The sequence below is a fragment of the Triticum urartu genome, unplaced genomic scaffold, assembly GCF_003073215.2.
Source record: "Triticum urartu cultivar G1812 unplaced genomic scaffold, Tu2.1 TuUngrouped_contig_6479, whole genome shotgun sequence".
Classification (NCBI taxonomy): domain Eukaryota; kingdom Viridiplantae; phylum Streptophyta; class Magnoliopsida; order Poales; family Poaceae; genus Triticum; species Triticum urartu.
Window position 1 is genome coordinate 649 of NW_024117244.1, and position 8,571 is coordinate 9,219.

Here is an 8,571-nt window from a genome sequence, read left to right on the forward strand (position 1 = left end):
CGTGCTTGCATTTTCTATAGCTGGTTCATTGTGTTACACAGCAGTGCTTTCATTTATTGTACATGATGCTCGCTGTTTAATTGTCAAGTGGTTATTGTTTTGACTACTCTTGAAAGATCTGTTCGAAGTAAAAACCTTTTGATTTGTTGAAATTCTGCTTTTTGCAAAGAAAAGTGAAGCTACAAGTAACTTGTGGCAGCTATTTAGCGATAAACTTTATAAATTGGACTGTTTTGGGGTGCTCTGAAATAATAGTATCAGAAATGTTATAGGAAGTTTTCTAATAACCTTTGTTGTACAGACATTGTCATCACAAGAGAGTTAATATTTTGTTTTGGTCCTCCTCGCAGAGTAAGTGTTGCTGATGGAGCTCATTTGACTGAATTGGCTACTCCACATTTTGAGGGGCTGCAGTTGAATAATACAACTCCTTTTGGTAAGGATATTAGAGCAATCATATGTACTGCAAGAGAGATTTATTTGCTTTTTTTTGATATTTTTCCATGCTTTCTTAGACAGCAATTGGTTGTCCTAACCATCAAAATCAACTTCTGCTTGCCCCCATGTTCAGTGCATGTGTGGCCACTTAGGCGTACTATGTGTTTATCCATAAACGGAAATTTAATTCCAGTTCCAAAAAATTATGGTTCCTGCTACCGTTTGAAGCTATAGCCGTCTGGTCTCTAAAGTAACTATTGACCATCATTGGTGGTGCATCTTATAATAATCCACTTCTGGCTATCATGTTGCAGATGGGAATCACTTTATGCCAGCATTTGGTCTTCCTCATTGTTTTAACATGAGACAACAATTTCCTCCTGTGGATCAAAATTTCATTGCTTATGGAAACATAGAACAGAGCTCCAATAATACATGCTGCAGGAGAAGAGATTTTCCACAAAAATCAGCATTTCGCAAGTTTTCTGAGAAGCACGAGTTTGGAAGTTCCAGTACTTTTATGGAGCCATCATTTTTTACGAAAGCAACAGACTGGAGTCGTAAAGAAGAAAGAAATCTACCAAAGCCTCCAAAATTTCTTGCGGAAAATTGCAACCGTCAAGCATATCATGGCAGTGTGAGTATCTCATTACCTGTTTCATATTCGTATTCTTCATCCAGTGTCCATTTTAGATGTTATTGTTTCCCACTGCTACAGCCTTTGTATTCTTATACTGCAGTTCTTTTATCTTACGTTCACTTCGCGCTGATTTTGATAACACTGCTTTTTTGTGTTGTTACTCTAGGTTGGCCTACCTGTTCAATATCAAGATTTCTTTATAACTAGCTTGGGAGAAATCGATAAACAGGCAAGCTACCACAATTGCCATCAGATATGGCCAGTTGGTTTTACATCTTATTGGCATGATAGAGTCACTGGTTCACTGTTTGAGTGTGAGGTGTGTGATGGAGGGAGTTTTGCGCCTTTGTTTAAGGTCAGAAGGTTACCATGTTCAGTGTTCCCCCTTCCAGAAGCCTCGACCATTCTCTCTCAGAATGGTGCAAGAAAGGCCGCTGAAACAAAGGAAAGTAGCAGCTTTATTGGAGATACTGCTAATGATATGGATGATGATCTTTATATGATGATCGATAGTCCCTCTGAGACTAAACAAGATTTTCTATCATGTCTTACCAATGATACGGAGGATAAAAGGACTTCTTTGGGTTGCAATGATGTACAGAGTTCAAATATGATGTCGCAAATACTACCTTCAAATTCTGAGAATATTCCACCAAGTAAAGAAGCCAATATTAATGACCAAATTGGTGAGTTTACATTTGAAGGAACATCATCCTCTTCAGTATGGGGGATGATTTCTTCTGCTATGGTGGAAGCTTGTGAAAAAATGTACAAGGAACATGGGCATCTGGTATTCTCATGCACACACAACAGCGAATATCATTTATTAAACAAGGGGAGTGGATGTCAGAACTTTGATGGTCCTTACGCTCCCTTAACTAGATTTTGCTCATCCAATGGCCCCAGTATACCACGAGTTACAGAAAAGAAGAATGATGTGGAATCTACTTATACATTACTGAAGAATTAGTTATACCATGATAGAATTGGGCTTGATTTGGAATTTGTTCAAGAAATTGTGGAGTCTCTTCCTAGATCCAGGTCTTGCGTAAACTAACAGTTCTTGTGCAATAGGGCAGAATTTCATTCTTCTGTAACAGTTGCAAGTGGTTTACTTTTATCTGTGTATAAAGATGGTCAAAGTAATGGGGATACGCCATATGGTAGACATGGTGGGGTGACTGGGCTACACGATCATGCTCAGCCCAGCGGTTCTAGCATCCGCAAGCTACCTCCGGGACGTCCTATTAGCCATAAGCTTCAACCAGAATCGGCAGCAGATGTTTTCCAGGTAGCTCTTCACATATTTGTCACTGTTTCTGCTATTTGAGAAACACATCTTTACAAAGTTGTGCATTTCCTTTTTATTCTTGCATCCATCTTCTCATTCAAATTTTCTTGCAGATATGGGAGTTCTTGGGGCGCTTTGCTGAAATCATTGATCTCAAAGATGTGCCTTCATATGAACAATTAGAAGATGACCTTGCTGACCCATGGCCAATTTGTGCAAGTCAGAAAGAAACACTGTCAAAGGGCTTTCAGGAATGTAGGGATTACTCTTCACCAATGAATTCCCCTGCTGATGCTTCAATATCACATTCAAATAGTGAATCTGGTCTCTCCAATAACGAAGAGATTGTGTCTGTATTTATTCCTGTTGAAACTTCCTCTATGAAGGAAGCGCGTCTAGATAAATTGGCAGCCCAGACACTTGGGAGGTGCACTGGTACAGTATTGCCCAGGGTTCATCTTGCACTCATTAGGGTTCTTTTTGGTGAGGTGTTATCAAAGCTCAACATTGACCCCAAAGATTCAAAACCCAGGCGCGGGAGAAAGAAGGACACTGAGAGCCTTGTTTCAGCAAAGGAATTTAACTTTGATATGCTAACTGCTAACAAGTTGACTTGGCCAGAGTTGGCTAGAAGGTATATGTTAGCTATTTCTTCCATAAAGGGGTGCATGGATGTGTCAGATATTTCCAGTCGAGAAGGGGTGAAGTTATTCCGCTGCCTACACGGTGATGGTGGCGTCCTGTGCGGAGCAGTACCTGGGGTTGCCGGCATGGAGAAGGATGCCCTGGTAAGCATTTTACTTCTACAATTAGCTGAACCTTGTGATTCATTTGGATCATTCCTTCCTTTCCTTCTTCAATCAGACATGAGTTGTAGTCTTTAGCTTGTTGTATGCTATGGTTATTTGCTATCTGTTTTTAGATTTTTCTTTAACTTTTTATTTCTTTTTATTAATATTTGCTTTGATTCGAACCCTGTATAATTATATTATACACGTTAACTCTACATAATAGTATGTTTCTATGTTGTTTCCATGAGGGACATAACACATATCCCTGTTTTATCCTGCTTAGGAAAAAACCTTGGTTTTTTGGGTTACCTGTCACCATCAGTCTTGCTTTCTATTTTATAGGGTAAAACAACAGGGAATGCCATTACTCTGTATTTATATTTATTTCGTACTAGTAGTAAAAAGAGGTATGTACAAGCCTAGCAAGGCGAGTATAATCAGTTACAAGACTGCCCATTTGTTTTTCTCTATGATATTTTTCAAAGCTTTTCTGTGGAGACACGATTCTTGGTTTTGCTTATTTGGCTGGAGATATCTTGACTACATTGATTCCTTGTCCAGCTGTGTGATATTTTGATAATATCGAATACAATTTATAAGGATGTTGTGTTACATTCGTTGTATGATTTATCTATAGTGTTTTGTTCACCCACTAAGAGATATTTAAATTTCCCGTGTTCTTATTTTAGACGATGGTAAATTTCATGTGTATTTTTGCTGCACTGTAATTATTGTCTTGTATTTTCAGCTGCTTCTGGAGGCGGAGAATTTGATATGCAGTTCTCTACCAAGTGAAGGAAACAAGGTTTTTATGATGAATTACAAGTATTCTGCTGAGGTGCCTATTGCTGATAATAGAACATTGCCAGATTGGGTAGAAGCACTAGAGCCTATGAGAAAATTACCGACAAATGTGGGAACGAGAATTAGAAATTGTGTTTATGAAGCTTTGGGCCGAAAACCACCAGAATGGGCAAGGAAAATTTTGGAACATTCGATAAGTAAAGAGGTCTACAAGGCTAATGCATCTGGACGAACCAAGGTTAGTAATGCTCCTGCAGGCTGCAGTCATTGTATTATTGCTGTTCCAGACTGCGTTTATTTTCCTTTTTCTGGCTTTGACCTGCTCTCAGGCCCTTATAAAAATCTTTTTATTGATAGATCGAGCTGCAATGCTTATGGTGTTTTTCTCTTAAAAAGTAACAAGTTGCTAAAATAAAAGTATGAGTTTGTATTAGTTTATGTTTTAGTACCGTTTGTTGTTTGGGTTGCAGTCTAGATTGCAACTCCTCATGTATTTGCCCTTGGCCGTCAATACAAATGCATAAATTCTAGTTTCTAGTTCCCCTAACACTTGTTTTGTTTTACTGTTTTATGTGATGAAGTATTCTATCCCTTTAAAAGGATGACAGGAATGGTTGTAGAATTTTTCTTGAAACCTTGGAAACCAGTCAGCTGATGTATTTTTATATTTACATGTTTTTTTAGCCTGAGCAGGAAACTTCGGTTAACATGAACTTGCTGTCAGCCTCGCATTTTAACCAAAGTTTTACTATACACTATAACTACCAGAAGAGGAGTCAGTGCATAGCACGGCCATGCTTATGTTGTATTTGAAGAAATGTATTCGCTCGCCACCTGATTAGACTTATTCTTTGCCATGATACTTTTGTCTATCTTCTATTTAATTTGAGGACCCTTGTGACTAGGGGACTATTTGAAAATACACTAAAAGATTATTTTGCCTTGTTGCAGAAAGCTGTTTTATCTGTGTTGTCAGAGGCACGCCGTGTAACAGTGCCACAAAAACCTGAAAACCCAAGAAATGAAAGGAAAACTATTTCCATCTCAGAGGTTATCTTGAAGAAGTGTCGTATTGCTCTGCGCCATGCCATTTCCTCAGATGAATATAAGATCTTGGGGAATCTGCTTGGAACTATTCTAGTGAACTCTAATGACTATGAGGATGAGGGCATCCTTGGATTTTCTGGTATGGTGCCACGCCCTTTGGACTTCCGCACAATTGATATAAGGTTGGCTATGGGTGCTTACTGTGGATCTTGGGAGACTTTTTTTGAGGATGTGCAAGAGGTACGCATGGGATATTTTCTCAGATTTTCCATGGATGACTTCATGTGCCTGCAAATACTCCTACTGTTAGCTTGTGCACAAACTAGAAAAATTTGCTGATCTGTTATGTTTACCTACAGGTAATCCGTAATCTGTATGCTGCATGTGCCAATCGAACAGATATAGTGGAAATGGTTGCAGAATTCTCTAAGAGTTTTGAATTGTATAAGACAGAGGTTTGTTATCCCTTTCTGTATGGTAGTTTACCTGCTTCGAACACCTACTTTTCAACTGGTTAAAGGACATTTTTAGCAAATTGTGTCTTTTGATTGCAGAACACCTCCGTATTTCCTTGTTGTTTGTGCAATACTTGACTACCAATTTTCAGTTAAGGAAAACATAGTTTGAACAATACCCATGTGCCGGTTCCTTTCTTTTTTTTGCTTGTCATACGATGTGAAATATTCTGAGTATACCCATGTGCTACTCAATTGCAGTAACTGTATATGTTTAAATAGTTACATGTTCAAATGTTCAGTGCTGCATATCTGCTCTCCCAAGGTTAGGACAGGATATGCTGATTCCAGAATTTCATTTCACCTGCGTTTATGATCAAGATAACATTGCAACTAGGAAAAAATGGCTCACTTATTTAGCTTTATACCATCTCATTGGGATTACCTATGCTGATTTGAGTATATATTAGCTTACTGTTAAATTTACTGTTTACTAAGTTATATTATTTCCAAGGATTTAAGTAAACCTTTTGGCTTTTCTGTTCTTTTTACATGACTGGTGCAGGTGCTTGACCTTGTTCAGAGATTTGATTGTTACCTCTCTAATGAGAATACTGGTTCAGAAATCCATGAGGAGCTACATGATATTCTGACTGCAGCGACCAAATTACCTAAAGCTCCATGGGAGGTGGGTATTTGCAAAGTATGTGGCATTGATAGAGACGATCACGTTGTTCTCTTGTGTGATGACTGCGACGCAGAGTACCATACTTATTGCCTGAATCCACCACTAGCTCATATACCACGAGAAGACTGGTTCTGCCCATCATGCATGTTAAAGCCAGAGAGATCACATCTTGACCAGGGTGCTCAGGATTTTAAGCGACAACGAAAAGGAGCAGAGTCTCATGCATTTCACGGCAAACCATCATGCATGTCAGCTCAAAGGAAATCACATCTTGACCAGGGTGTTCAGGATTTGAAACCACAGCAGAAAGGAACCTATCATGACATGCTTATTAAGTTAGCTGCAGCAGTGACACAAAAGGAGTACTGGGAGCTTAGCACACAAGAGGTATGGTTTTCTCTTCTATGTTTCAAGTAAATATCTCTATTGTTTAATGTTTGGAAGTTTAAGTTCTTTGTGTATTGCAAATTTCCTCGTATTCCTTTATATGATTTTACTTGGACAAATCATCTTTTCTCTAGTATTTTACGGTATACCTAATAATTTCTCTGAGTGCTGATTTTCATAGTGGACAAAGTGACAACCTACATTGTCTAACATTTATCTTCAAAATGCAGAGAATAGATATGCTGAAATTTCTTTGTGATGAAATGCTCAACACAGTCCTGATAAGAGAACATATAGGAAAATGTCCAGATAAGTTCAATGATCTCCAGAAGAAGTTTTATGCTTTGAATTATGAATTGAAGGATTTGAAAGATAAGGAGGAAATGAGGACTTCATATGGTGAAATGGATACTTATCGGACCAGATTTCAAAAGTGCAGGAGTCAATTGGCACAGTAGAGTCGGAGCTTAATATGGCATCCCTGAGAAGAGATTTTCTGGGAAAGGATTCCTTGGGTCGACTGTACTGGGTGTTAGGACGCTCTGGTAAACGTCCTTTACTGGTCGCTGGTGGGTCTACTTCTGATTGTAAAGGGTGGAATTCTGCATCTGCCATTGTTTATGAATCGGATGAAGAAATCCGTAGCCTTGTTGACTGGCTAAGGGAATACGATCCAAGGGAGAAGGAGCTGAAACGAGCTATCCAGCAGTGGCAGTGGCAGCGGCTGAGGCATCTTAATCACCAGCTGGGTAATTTTGTTCTCAGTGATCCTCCAGTATCATCCAAGGGGTCGTCGAACAGCAGCGAGCAGCAGCTTATGGAACTTCCCAGTACCAAGGCTGCAGCAATTTTGGGGAAAACATGCCGCTGCGACTGCTTAGAGCCTATATGGCCAGCTCAACATCACTGCACAGCATGTCACGAGACTTACTTCACATCAACGGAGTATGAAGATCATGCTGGAAAGTGCAATGGACATGTCAACAAGGAGAAGGATTCTGTTCATCCTAGCCCCACCTCTGACTCCACAAAACCGATGAAGTCATGCCCTTATAACTTTGAAGAGATTTGCAGAAAATTTGCCACCAATGATTCAAACAAGGAGATAGTGAAGGATATTGGACTTATTGGATCAAACGGAGTTCCGTCTTTTGTCCCTTCGCGTGCAGCTTTTATTGATCCTCCAGTCATTCTGAATAAAAACGAAAAGCAAGATGACATCCCAAATGATGATTGGGTTTCCAACTCCTTAGTGGAATGCCAGGCAATGTCTGCACAAAAGTTAGGGCAGGAGAGGTCCAATTCTGCGCAAAATTGTCCTGCAGGTAGTACTTCCTGTGATGAAAATGTGTCAAAATCTAAGGAGCCAGCCCCTGATACTGACACTACTTCCAGTGACGAAGCAGCATCTTCTGCAACAGACAAGCCAACAACAAGATTGCTAGCTGTTAACGGTGGCTTGGTTCCGGAGTCATCATTGAGGCCTGTTACAGGAAGAAACTCACATATCCTAAAGCAACAGAAGATAAATTTGCTTGATATAGATGCAGCGCTGCCCGAGGAAGCTTTGAGAGCCTCAAAGTCTCAACAAATGCGAAGGCGTTCATGGCGTGCTTTCGTCAAACATGCAGAATCAATATCCAAGGTGAGTTCATCATCTATTTATTCACCTTAATTTGTGCCACACAAAAAAAAATATACTAGTCTTTATTATTTTTGTGCCTGTCCATTATATTAAAAGCTCTCTAACATCATCATCTCCATACAAATAAATGCTTGAGAGGGCTGTTATTAGCCACTGTACTGATTAACCGTATCTATTCTGTGCCTCTTCCAGATGGTATTGGCGACCAGCATGTTGGAGAGAGTGATTAAATCCGAGTTCTTGAAGAATGATTGGTGGTACTGGTCCTCCTTCACAGTAGCTATCAAGACCTCAACTGTATCCTCGCTCGCTCTCAGGATTTACACTCTCAACGACTGTATCATGTACACCAAGGAGCCTAACACCGTGGCGCCGGCTGACAGTA

At 39.7% G+C, this 8,571-nt stretch overlaps 1 pseudogene; it reads left to right on the forward strand.

Annotated features, from left to right (window-relative positions):
* The first annotated feature begins 752 nt into the window (after positions 1-752).
* On the forward strand, positions 753-8,552 carry LOC125530670 (annotated as a pseudogene).
* Positions 8,553-8,571: the final 19 nt, after the last annotated feature.